The sequence below is a fragment of the Schistocerca cancellata genome, chromosome 8 (genome assembly GCF_023864275.1).
Source record: "Schistocerca cancellata isolate TAMUIC-IGC-003103 chromosome 8, iqSchCanc2.1, whole genome shotgun sequence".
In the NCBI taxonomy this organism is placed as follows: Eukaryota; Metazoa; Arthropoda; class Insecta; order Orthoptera; family Acrididae; genus Schistocerca; species Schistocerca cancellata.
In genome coordinates, this window is record NC_064633.1 from 367,660,697 (window position 1) to 367,675,228 (window position 14,532).

The window sequence follows — 14,532 nt, forward strand, 5'->3', positions numbered from 1 at the left end:
ATGGATGTGTGTGATGTCCTTAGGTAGTAAGGTTTAAGTGGTTCTAAGTTCTAGGGGACTGATGACCTCAGAAGTTAAGTCCCATAGTGCTCAGAGCCATTTGTCATGGACTAGCAAAGCATCACTTGATGCACTAAATAACAAACTGTTCTTTGCAATAAAATGTTTAACATTAAAAACACTACAAGTTGATCCTAGTTTACGAGGTGATGGCTGTGACGTCTCTAACTGGGATGAGCTCTAGCATGCGCAAAACTATATTGATGTCAGTGTGAGGATGCTGCTGTTGCTGAAAGGGGGGTGTGGTCTTCTGAAATGCTTGCCTTATGTCATTGCAGACTGCAGCAAGCCCTCACTAATACCTGTCATATCGATTCGTGTTGCCGTCTTTGATGTGGCACTGTGATCTCTGAACGTATCACAAATTATTCAGCTTCTTGCTCATTCTGAAATCACATGTTATTGCTCGTTGTTTGTGCAAATAACATGTTACTGTCATGTAACAAGGTGAAATGTCTACCAGCAAGTGTCAGAATTCTACAGCTTCAGGAGTGTTTCCTACAGAAACGACAGTTTGTTGATTTTTGATATTGCTGCATTGTAATGCCATGGCTTTCATATGGTAACAGAAGAGATGAGTGTGAGAAGACCACTGAAACGCAATGCAGAACTTCAACAGCCTGGGTGACTAGCACCTGAATGTACAGAAACATCATTTACTCTGCCATGTTGAATCATACAGCCACATCATGTACTTTGAGTCAGGATAATGGTAAGAGTAAACACAGAAACAGATGAAGTTGGGGGCCATGTTATTTTGCAGCTAAAAAGTGGCACAGAGAAGAATTTGAGACAGCTCCTGGCAAAACTAAAAGAAATAACGGAGTCAGCTTTAGCTTTGCATAAGAATTTGGAATAAATTAACGATGGAATTGGTTCGTAAATCTGACATGATTCCCCATTAGTTACAGGGAAATTTTGATCATGAGCAAAATATTAAAAGATAGAGAGTCAAAAAACAAAAAACAAAAAAAAATGGAGAAGCAAAGGCGTAGAGAACTAAAAACAATATTACAGTGGCCCATGATGAAATTCAAAATGGAGTTAAAGATATTAAGGAGTTAAAGCAAATAAGTTTGATTTAAGGAAAAAATTCGAAGTTGTCGATGGGCTAGCGAAAGAGAGACGTGAGCATTTAAAAAATCAGGGAAACAAATGAAGTGAACCAGACAGTTTGCTTGGAGACAAAGTAATATGAGAAGGAAACGTATAAAGAAAATTTGGTCAAAGGTAATGACAGGTTTCAGGAAAAAATGAATTATATTTAACAAAGAGTGAATCAAGGTGCAGGGCAGATTATGAAAGTTAGATTTGTAGTGACCTATTTTACACTATTAAAAAGTTAGATCTTACAGGTGGAGGGTATTTGGTGGTCTTTATTGATGCTTGAAACAACTAAATTTTGGATGGACAGTCAACACTCTAAGAAACTGTGCCACAGTGCAATGGAGGAACACGATCCCAAAACGGGCATCTGGCTCCTGTACAACAGATCGCATGCTCATTCGCATGTCTCTATTCAACATTCTGGCGGTCGCACCGGTTGTTAACGTACTACCATTTCACATGTGCAACGGCCTATTCGCGCTTATGTTAACCTGTGATCTTGCTATCTTAATCGCTTAAATGTGATGCTAGACAAATCACTCCACATTAATTACTTTCTGGCGTTGCGATTGTTTCCCCTTAGTGTAGATTGGAGTTGAGAGATGAATTCTTCAGAATGGAGATTACTTCTTTTTGATAATCTTCTGGCTTCTTGTTAGTCCGCATTGGAAGCCAAGTTCCTCAGCTGACTTCTCTCAGCGACGCCCGCCTTATTGCGGTCGGTGTGAATCTCGCCGTCTCTTTTCCCGGCAACTTGGCTCTCAGCCTGCAAGTTAAGGCGGCTGTGAGGAGTGCGTGCGGCTTGCGGTGACGGCCGCTCGCGCACTCAGGGATGCGCCGCGCCGCCTAACGGCGTTAGGCGCTCTAACGCAGTTACAGTTGGGCGGCTAACGCTGTTTGCTGGACGGCGGCCGCGCCTGCCCACATTGAGTTACGAGTGTGCAGGCCGAGCTGCGGTGTGCTCTGCTGTGGTGTATGTCTGCGTGTGTGTGTGTTGCACGGCACGCTGGCGTGATGCTGGTGCGTCACGCCGTCTGACAGACAGGTGACTGATTGCAAGGTGTGGACACAGCTTTGCTGCTCGTGGTTGCAGGTGGCCACAGTCAAGCTTTGTAACTGGAAAAAAACTTCTAGGCTCGTAGCAGTTTGTTAAATACATACATCGACATGTACTGATGATGTAGTTAATGAAAGCATACAGGAAAAAGGAACGACAACTGGTATGTTCCACAGAACATCTTCAGAGACCAGCGTCATGGATAACATACAATGCCAGAAGAGAGTTAACACTCTCATAGACAAGATCATACAAAAGGCAAGTGATCTAACATATATTTCTTCATTATAGGACTATAACAAATTAAGATCATATGAAAAATCTATGTCACAGTAAATGGTGCTCAAGCAAATGTGTTCGTATACAGGTACATTGCACACACACACACACACACACACACACACACACACACACACCATCGACCCAAAAAACTCTGGGTGTACCGGAGGTATATATTCACCCACTCAGGTGATAATAAAGGTTCCTAATGGCATTGCACGATAGATTGTCCCAAACAAACTGCAGCTTTTGTTGAGATTAATTAATGGTTCTTGGATATTCTGAAGAATGAGTAACTTCCTCTTGGTAATATCCCAAATGTGATACCACTTATCTATACCACCACACGTGCGTCAAAGTGGGCAACGGAATTGAATATTCCTGTCAGAAGCCGAAAGCAGTCATGTGGGATTCAGCGGACCCAATGGAGCGGACCCACATCTCCAGTGGTTCTGATCTATGAGCGCCTTCTGATCGCCGCAGTATCGGATGGCCAAATGTAGCTACTCACCCACTCACATTTGGAGCTTCTTCACTACCCTTAGCAGATGTCTCCTAGCTGTGTCTCTGACAGCATCACTCATGCTTTAGTCGGAAGCCTCTTCCTTGTTGACAGTAAGACTTGGACTCCATTTCTTGCTCCATTATTTGTAATGAAGCTTTGTACGCTTGAAGAAACCAAAATTAAGTAAAACGTCTGTTTTAGCTTGTTCGCTAATCATTTCTGCTCCTGTCCAGCTGTCCTAGGACGACGATTGCTGCACCACTCTGTAGCCCACATCTCCTTACCATTGTATATATAAACGTACACGACATCACATCTGTTCAGTTAGCGAGAAATGTTCTGATCTCGCTGGGCAGGGCAGCTTTTGTACTGCAGGAAGAGCTCACTGCATTAAAATAGTCGGATGTGGACATGCCCTGTCCTGCTGGGAAAACCCGTTGCCTTTGTGTTGATGAAATGGCAGTAGCAGTGGGGTAAGAACTATTTAGTACTGTGGACACTGATTTCTTCACCCTGAAGAAACACCAAATGTGACCGCGAGTTGTAATTGAATCCCCAATCCCTACCACACACACAATGAAGCCTGGGGTGAGGCCTGTGTGTTAATGAAGAAAGCACTCCGTAATACATTGTTCACCACATGTATTCACTACACATGTAGGTCCATCTCTCGCATACAGAAGACAACAGATGTCAATCTACTCTCCAGTCTACACTTTCACAACTCCAGAGTAGCCATGCTTGGTTGTGTTGTAGTGTCACTGTCAGCCTGTCCAGAAGCACACATGTTGGTCGAGCACTGTTCCTCGCACAAGGCGTCTCTCTCGACATACCCTCATCAGTGCCATCTGATCATTGATTACTGCGACAGATGAATAACTAACACTACAACCCCGCACAACGTACGTGTTACCACATGGTGCCACTGGACACAGCTCTTGAACATGTTGCATTTCTTTTATTGCAGCAGTGTAGTCCTAATAGCAGAATCTCTTCCAGAAATTCAATACAGTGGTAATACTTGGTGTAACTCGCTGGAATTTACAGGATTTAAAGTAGGACTAAACGTAGTATAACGCTGCTTCTCAAGAATGGCCACCAGTTCAAAACGGCAAGCACATCCAGAAATCCCCCTGCAACGCCACCTGATCTGTTAAAATATCTTTTGCGCTCGAGTAGTCAAATACGGGATCGCTTATTGCGTTTAGTGGTCGACGCTACTGTTGTCGTCCAATGACGTCCCATATGTGCTCCACTGGAGACAGAGATGGCGATCAGGCAGGTCGAGACGCATGACGACACTCTATAGAGTACGTAGTGTTAGAACAGCGGTATGTGGGCGAGCAATATCCTGTTGGAAAGCACCCCCTGGAATCTATTCAAGAACAGGAGCACAACTGGTCGAATAACTAGACTGACATACAAATGTGTAGTCGTGGTGCTTGGAATAACGACCCCAGGTCATAGCTCAAGGTATAGGTTCAGTGTGTCCAGCACGCAGACAGGTTGGTTGCAGGCCCTCAACTACCCTCCTCCTAACCAACACACGGCCTTCTCTGGCACCGAAGGAGAATCAACTTTCACCAAGAAACACAACAGACCTCAACCCTGCCCTCCAATGAGCTCTCGCTTGACAGCAATGAAGTAAAAAATCGCAGCTGACTGGTGGCTGTGGATTGCACACTACAGAGTATCTGGCTCCGAGCTGTACTCGAAGTACTTATTATGTGGACAGCTTCATAACAACTGAAATTTGTGCCCACATGAAACTGCCTCATTTAGACAATCCTAGGTATTCCTCTATACTTTTCTCCAATATCAAAGTGACAATTACCCGATGCTTCAGGAAGTTCAGGACGGAAGAACAGCGATCAGTAATGAACAATCTAAATTTCACTGTAGACCGATTTCAACTGTAGAACAGTCATCACTAGTGAATAAAACACCTGGTATGGTCACATTTACATGAAGCTCAGGCGCATGTACACCTAAATTTCAATACGCAAACGCATACAGCAATCATTACAAAATATACAGCCAGTAGAACCAAAGTGGTCGAAATCAAATAGAAACACAGGACGCATCCCTTCAACAGATCCCTTCTTTTAATCTGCTTGTTCTTGAATTTATTTTCTTCCAAATTTCATTCAGTAATTCTTCAATGTCTATCCTTTATATCTTAATCTTCAACACTCCTCTCTGGCGTCGTATTTCAAAACCAAAGATTCTCTTCTTGCGAGAAATATTTATTCTCCACATCTTTCGGCAACATTTGCTGCAGCATGAGCTGAGGAGTGACAATAACTGAAGGTTGTGGGGGCTGAAACGTTTCTTATCAGAATACACAATTTACTGACAATACAAATACGAAAAACCAATTCAACACATCTCCTATTAAAATGTGCACAGTAATAGTAGAACCGTATGGACATATTATTAAGTGACTTGTCAATGAGCATAGCAAAACTTTTAGTGAGAGGAAACTCCCACCTATGATTCAAATAATTACAGTTAAAATCTTTGGTAATAGAAGCGGAATGAGTATAGCCAATCCTGTTGAGGAAGGATCAATGTCTGTTATTCACGTAATAGAAATTAAAAGTATCCTTAACAAATCTACAATGAATAGCACACAGACTTACAGCTGAAGGTGAAAGCGTGTGACTCCCAGAGCAGTAATTATTGTTTCTTAATTAACGTAGAATGACAGAGCATAGTTTTATGTGGAAAAAACGGAATAAATTACGCTTGAAACCTAGACCACACAAGCTACAAAATAAATTATCTCTGGTTCGTGTGCTCGAAAGACCAAGGAAGACAAAGCAAAACAATGAAATGATAACTTTGATCAATTTAATAATCTTTAGTATTAGATAAATTTAACCAAAAACAAACTTATCTTCCAGATTCAGGTTGATCATTGAACCATATACTGAGAATTTGATGCTCCCAATTCCTTTACATTGATTGCACGGAACAGTATTAGCCAGGAGAGCCACAACTACGTGTAAGCAACCAGACGAACAATCAGTCAGAAGCAATACATGAACGCGGACAGCTTTGGACACAATACCTTCTCTTGTAAGCTACTTAGCACTGGTCTGTTCCCTGTAGGTATACAGCACCGTGTCACTGACAGCCCTGAAACAAACCAGCCCTTGCACTTGGAGAGCCCTGCGGTATCACACACAACAAGACGCCATCACTATTCACGCTTCCAGAAACAGATTTCTCGAACACAAGACAAAACTGGCCAGGTCAGTTCTTATTGCATACGGGATCGCTGCTTGGTGTTACCAGGTGCCAAACGCAGTTCGTCCCTTCAGGCGCGCTCTAAATCCAAGGGTATCCAGTGATCCCCGACAGAGTGAGCGAAGGACTAATGACGATCCGAAAACAACGTCCAACGGCACTCGATGCCTCTGTCCGTGTGTTTTCATCTGTCAGCTGCTAATGGTAGACCTGGCTCCAGGCTGCGGCTGTTTCACGGCTTACCGCAAGATTACGGAAACAAACCACATGGGAAAACGACAACACCGTGCAGCCTCCGTGCGTCTTGACGCTGCTGCTATTGTGCCGTCAGTCAGCAGCCTACCCATCTTCTCCCCTGGTCCTGTCTCCAAGGGCTGACTCGTTCAGCACCCAACACTACTCTTTGGGCTGCGTTCACAATGGAAGCGACAACAGTCGCAGACGCCGTCGCCAGAGGTCACCAGATAACATTGGCTGGCAGCTTGCTCACAGTGAGTGCGATCTCCTCCCTCAGTATTTCATCACGGAGGTTGGGTGAGGTTGGGCTAGAATCTATCCTACATATGGTGAGGCTGAGTGGATATGCCGCGATCTCAGTGCATGGAGGCGAGTGATGCATTGCGGCTTTTGTTATTACGAGGGTAAACCCAATTGTAAGGTCTCCTATTTCTTATTTTCTACTTACTTAGGAAATTCTTTGAAAGACATGGTGAGAAATTTGACCTCAATGACATCTACACTCAGTCAGTCTTAGCCAATTGTAGTATCGCCTTTGACTGGAGCAAGACCTGGCCTGACGACACAATACACACTTACTTCCCGTAATGAATAAATCAACTATTGGACAACTGAACGCACACAACAGCAGACTAGTGTTGCAGGAGCTTCGAAGAGAGTTGGAGGAGAGGAGGCTTGATGTGCTCTGCCCTCAGGAGCCATACTCTCAAGCCGGGAAACTATCTTTCGCAGCAGCCACATGGCAGATTGTCAGCAGTGAGGATGTTCAAATGTGTGTGAAATCTTATGGGACTTAACGTCTAAGGTCATCAGTCCCTAAGCTTACACACTACTTAACCTAAATTATCCTAAAGACAAACACACACGCCCATGCCCGAGGGAGGACTCGAACCTCCGCCGGGACCAGCCGTCCAGCCGCACAGTCCATGACTGCGGCGCCCTAGACCGCTCGGCTAATCCCTCGCGGCCAGTGGGGATGCCCCCAGAGCGGAAATAGCTGTCACAAACCAAACCCTACGGGTAACAACACTCTCGCAACACTCCAACAGTCACTGCAACGCCGTGTAGATACAATCTCCTGCAGGGGATATAACTATGATAAGTATGTATTTCTAGTATGGGGATAACATCGAACAACACCTAGATCATTTAACAAGAGTAGCCACGTCGTTGCGGGGGCGAAAAATGGTTTAACAGCTGACATAAATGCAAAATCCCCCCTATGGTACAGTGGCACAAAAGATGAAAATGGGGGTAAAGTGGAGGAGATGATCATGGCTTTACAACTTGTGGTGGCTAATAAACCTGGTAATCCTACAACCTATGCGGCGGGAGGGGGCCAAGGTACCAACATTGATGTGGCATTAGTCACACCGAATGCTATAAACATGATACAAAACTGGAAAGTTGAAGAGAATGCCACCACAAACGTTCACAATCTTATTACCTTTACTTTACGAGACTGACAGTGCTACTGGGCCATGGGGTGGGAGTTGCAACTGAAGTACAAAAGAGGAGATTGGGAGCGACTAGCGAGAGAATGCGACATTCCTCCATTGCCAGTAGGTGACGTGCAACAGGACCTTGACGTAGACAAGAGGGCTTAGGAACTGGTGAGTGCAGTAACCAGAGCGGTGAAGGAAGCCGTTCCAACCAGGAGGAGGGCCATGGCGGCCTCGCCGTCACCATGGTCAGCTGAGCTAGAGCAATTGCATCAGTCAGTCAGGAGGCTGAGGAGGCACTACCAGCGCAGTGTCGTCTGGTGGGAAAAGCATTGATGGCTTTTCCAATACCGGGAGGCGAAAGGGAAATTTCAAAACGAACTTCGAGCAGTTAGAATACAGTGTTGGGAGAGCATTTTTTAAAATCAATTAGCATTGGACTCATGGGGTGTACCCTATAAAATAGTTAGTGAAAAGATCCGCTCCACAATGATGATATCAACGATCAGGCTAGGGATGGGATGACGGAATCCTAGCAGGAGACTGCCGACGTCCTTCTCCGGTCACTTTTGCCTGATGACGATATGTCTGGAGATACCGAAGATCAGTATCAAATACGTTATGAAGATCTTGGCAGACTTGTAAACAACAAGGCAGTCTACCCCTTTTCTGGAGAGGAGGTGGCGGCCCACATTAAATCACTGAAGAGAGGGAAACTCCCTGGGCCAGACGGCATTGTGGCAGAGGTTGTGCATTTCCTAGCACCCCATCTGGTAGCTCCACTTACCCACCTATTTAATGAATGTCTCAGACAAGAAAAAGTCCCTAAAATTTGGAAAGTAGCCAATGTAGTAGTTATTAAAAAAAGACCCAGCTGAAGCTAAGTGCTACAGACCTATTTGCCTATTAGACATTTTCGATAAATTACTTGAGAAATTGCTAGCTGACAGACTGACTACACACCGAGTGCTGTGCGGGATGAGCAGCAGACTCTTCGGCTTCAGGCCCGATGGGCAACTATTGCAATTGCCCTGGCGGCTGAGGTCTGTGGCTCTACCCCGACAAGTACGTAGTTTGGCATCATGGTTGACATCAGTGGCGCCTTTGACAACCTGTGATAGCCTTCGCTCTTCTCCTGCTTGCGGGAGGGTCGCTATATGGTTGCCTGAGGAGCTATTGTGAGGGTCGGGAGGTCTGGCTATCATCCCCTAGCGGTAAAGTTGGAAACATCCTAACTAAGGGATCTCCTCGGGATTCCGTTTTAGTCCCCTACTCTGGTATATCCATATGAAACCACTTATAGACAACTTTAAACAGATTGAAGAGGTGCTAGAGGTGATAGCCTACGCCGATGACCTCCTTCTGCTGGTTGGCGGCCGCAGCCGCGAAGTCATTGAACCAAAAATAGAAAGGGCCATGGTAAAATTGCAACTATGGTGCCGTAATACTAAAATGACTATTTCATTAACTAAATGGACATACTTTTTGCTGAAAGGACAGCTAGTAAGAAATCCTACAGTGAGAATTGGGGACTCACCAGTTCTCAGGCGACATGAGACACGCTACTTGGCAGTTATCGTCGATGAAAGGTGGAACTTCTGGAAGCACATTGAATCCGTAACCCAAATAGCATTACAAGTACTCAATAACCTCATCTCCATAGGACACACAAAATTTCACCTTCCCCATCCCCCCCCCCAACCTGATAAAATTATACCGTAACAGTATACTAACTTCAATAGTGGGTTACGGCTCGGGAGTTTGGGCACACAGGCTCACAAGGGTGGTGCCCGCCATGACAGTGAGAAGAGTACAGATGAACATGCTGTTAAGATCTGTGGGGGTTCATAGGACATCTCCAGGGGGTGCCCTATTAATGATAATGGGGCTCTGTCCCCTGGACATCAGAATTAGAGAGAAAGCAGCATGGTACTGGGCTGAGAAAGGGAACAATATGAAAATAGAAAATTTTCTGGGAGTTCGCGTTAGGGACAAGGGGGAGATAAGGAAAAGGGGCGAGTATCTATGGCAAGAATTATGGGAAATGGATGAATGAGGCAGAAGAGCCTTCAGACTCTTGCCAAATGATAAAGAAAGGTTAGGCATGAGGTATTTTGAGCCAACCCGGGGTTTGATTCATATTCTCACTGGTCATGGGCCCTATCCGACATATATATGCCTGTTTGGGAAGAGGGCTACACCTGATTGTGACTGTGGCGCATCGGAGGGTACTCCCGACCATGTGGTTTACGAGTGCCCCCTTTTCGATGATGTAGCGGTGACATTACGACAACAACTGCCAAACAATGATACATACTACCTACTGAGACACGAAGAGACTTTCGAAACTCTGAATACCCTGGAAAACGAGGTATCACGTTCTGACTGCATATCTGAGGGACATTCGCGATTAAAACCAACTACTGAACGTGTCCCGGTACCCTATTCCTGTACCGCCTGAGCGTGGACAGGTCGACTCGCTAGTTGGAATTCGCCACGTACAGGGCTAGGGGGACTGAGGTACATTAACTTCACGATTATGACAGCACCGGAGTTGACGTAGGTTAGTTAGTAGGTTAGTAGTTAGTAAGATAAGAAGTAGATGCCAAAATGGGAACCTGCAGCGACTAGTGACTTTGGCCTGCCTAGTGTCAGGGGCACGCTCATCGGGGATTAGCTCGATGAGCAAGGCATTGAAGTAGATTTATATCCACACTGACTCACCTGTAACGCTGCAGGCAGTTAGGATTACTAATAAGTAGGTAGTAGTATACTGTATAGTTTAACAAAAAGTCTGCCCATTAACCTGTACTGTTTACAGTGTCTGTAGTTTACAAACTTACAAATTAACTTTAACAGCTGCAAATAACATACACCATTGTATCACTTAGGACCCACTAATCATTAAGATGGAGGGTTATATTGTACAATTATTATGTATTGCAAATAAAGAATTTTTTTAAACAAAAAAAGTACATAGACCTGTTTATTTCTACAATGGTTTACATCAGTTTACAGGTTGAACCTTTAGCTATTTTTCGACATAATCACCATTTCTGTCGATGCATTTTTGTAGGAGCTGTGGCAGTTTTTGTAAGCCCATGTTTTACCAGCTCGCCGCCATGCTGTTCAGAAAGTTATGAACCTCTTCTTTCACCTCGTTGTCGGAGCTGAATCGCTTTCCGGGCAAATGTTCTTTTAACCTAGGGAACAGGTGATAGTCACTGAGCGCCAGGTCGGGATTATAAGGTGGGTGGGTGATTATGTTCCACTGAAACTGTCGCAGGAGAGCAACGGTTTGGCAAGCAATCTGTGGGCGAGCGTTGTTATGGATAATGTTCCTCTTCTCCGGTTCTGAATTGCCCGTTTGACTTTTTTCAGAGCCTCACAGTACCTGTCAACGTTAATCGTGGTCCCAGCGATTCAGCTCCGACGACGAGGTGAAAGAAGAGATTTATAACTTTCTGAAGAGCATGGCGGTGAGCTGGTATGACATGGGCTTACAAAAACTGCCACAGCGTCTACAAAAATGCATTGACAGAAATGGTGATTATGTCGAAAAATAGCTAAAGGTTCAACCTGTAAACTGATGTAAACCATTGTAGAAATAAACTGTTCTATGTACTTACAAAAATATAAGAGACTTTATTTTTGGGATTACCCTCGTAAAAAGACGCCAAATGCATGTGATTGAGCCATAACTGCTACGAATAGAAAGTGGCGAGTACTGTACACTCCTTCGTCAGTTACTGGAATAACCAGACAGGTTTTACGAACATATTAGCTGAAGAGAGAGATACATTCTGTTATACACATATTCAAGGTGATTCCTGGTGGCTCTAAATAGTGAGATTACAGACACTTAGCACAAAATCAAATGAATTCAGTGACATAGACATAAGTCATTAAAATCAAATAACTGTCATTTAGCGTACGTTTGAAAGACAAACAGAAATCTTAGAATGAGATACTCTGAAGACCTAAAGCACTGAAAAGTGGAAAAACAGACAAGATATTTGCAGACCACCTCATGTAACACAATCACCACCTTACTGACATAAAAACACCTTTAAATAGTAATAATAATACGTGGTCACCTAGTGTCAACTTGACACAGGCAAAACGTATCCACTACAGTACTTTTAAACATAAGATACGCTACCCTTCTCACTTTCACAAATTATTTTTTGAGTTAATTCAGGTCCAAAATTTCCCGTTGAAGGAGTAAGAATTCGTAGACAGTTAAACTGGCCACCTACCCAAGAAAGATCCAGACAGTTTTACGGCACCCTTCTCATTTCAATAAATTATTTTTTGGAATTATAGCTAGCGCCTAACATATCTGACGAAGGTTTTTCCTATTTGTTAATTTCTGTTTCAGCCCATACATTTCGAGTTCTTTATATTCCTATTACGATATTTTTATCGTCAGGAACCCTCAAAGTCCCCATTTCTTAAACTAGTCAGTTTCCCACAGTCCGTATTTCATGTGCGTCGGCCGATTCTACAGAAGAATACAAACTAATATGAATTTCGCCGATTATTGTATGGAGTCTGTACGACCGTACGATGAGATTGTGACCACGCATATACTGGCGAACTGATATGCAACTCTCGGGCCTCTTTGGCCGATCTTGGTAGTCGTCGGAATCCACCGAAGTCAGTGCCACTGTGACCATAACCTTAAGCGTTGCCATGATCACTCTCTCGAAGAGACCGAAGGCTGTGCCTGCTACTACCTAGTTGCTATGCACAGGCTTTGTAGTCACTAGCTAATACCTCCAGCCTTGGCACCACCCGCTAAGTGGCGCGAAATCACACCACACATATTTTGCAAACATGCAAGGCAAAACATAATAAATACTGCATAACACGTAAACTTATACCAGAAACTATATACTTTCTGATACCACTCTTTATTTTATCTCGTACCTACTTTGGGCATAGTCAATTATTTGCTGCTAAAATAGCGAAACTCATCTACTCTGTTGGTTCGCAAGATCAGAAAGAAGAATACGGGCTTTATCCTAGAGGTGCAAACACGTTCAGCGGAAATGACCTGATACTAGGTGCAAAATAGACCCAGTAAACACGGGCTCTGAAATTAATACCTTAAGACCTGTAAACACGTCTTCATCTTCGATACTGGGAAAACCAGTCTCTTCTGCTACAACCTATCCGCTTTCCACGTTTTGAGAGATGGTAGTATGGACCAAAACAAGAAAATCATGTCCAGTAAACATCGGTCCTGAAGTGCATAACTTAAGAGCTATGAGTACTCAATCATCTTTACTACTGTGAAACACGTTATTCTACTGAATACGTGCCCGTAACTCTTAAGGTATGCACTTCAAAGGGCCATGTATATTGGTAATTGTTTTTCTTGTTTTGGTCCATACTACCACCTCTCAAACATGTAAGGCAGAGAGTTTGAACTACAAGGGATGTGTTTCACAGTATCGAAGATGAAGAAGAGCTCATAGCTTTAAGGGATTCATTTTGGGGCCCAAATCTACTGGGAATTCCTACGTCCAAAATCGTGTTCTTCCAACTGTACGAGCCATTAATTATGACACATTTCTTATACCGGTGTGGGGTTGATGCCGTGTTCCATGCCAGCCGCTATGACCGAGCGGTTCTAAGTGTCTCAGTCGGGAACCGTGCAGCTGTTACGGTCGCAGGTTCGAATCCTGCCTCGGGCATGGATGTGTTTGATGTCCTTAGGTTATTTAGGCTTAAGTAGTTCTAAGTCTAGGGGACTGATGACCTCAGATATGAAGTCCCATAGTGATTAGAGCCATTTGAACGTGTTCCATGCTTCCAAGACGCATTCGATAAAGTTTCGCACTGTTGTCCGACCAACCAACGAAAAGCGATCGTCAGACAAACATTGGAGGAATCCCCATGAATTGTACACCACCCACTAAAGGGGTAGATTAGAAAAACCCTCGTTCGACCAGTACTTGAATATTATTCGTCGGATCGGAAGCCATAGCGGATAAGACTGATGAAGGAAGATGAGAAGATCCAAAGAAGAGCAACGTGTTTTGTCACAGATTCATTTAGCAAGCGTGAAAGCGTTATGTAGATGCTCAAGCAGTGTCAGGTGCCACGAGAGAGGTGCTGTACATCACTGTGTGGTGTGGTGTTAAAACTCCGACAGAAGAGTCAACCAAAATATTGCTTCCCCCTACAAATGTGTCACGAAAAGCCGATGAAGGTTACATTAAATTGATTCTAGCTCACGAGACTGCTTACCAACAAGCGTTCTTCTCGGGGGTCATTTATGATTGAAACACGAAACGGGGCCAGTGACAGTGGTGTATTAGGTATCCTCCTCACACATAGTCAGGTGGTTTACTGACGACAGATACAGCTATCCTACTTGTAGTGTCTCTTTTCCTAATCTTACACCCTCAGTATAGCCTGATTTAGTTTAATTGCTTTCCATTATCTTAGACCTGTTTTGTTTGTCTCTGGGAGAATTCCAAAGTAAACAGAATTTCTCAAAGTTTTTATATCTTCTCCATGAATTTTAATTCCATTTCGAATTTCTGCTTGGTTTCTTTTTCTACTTGCACTTTGTACAAACT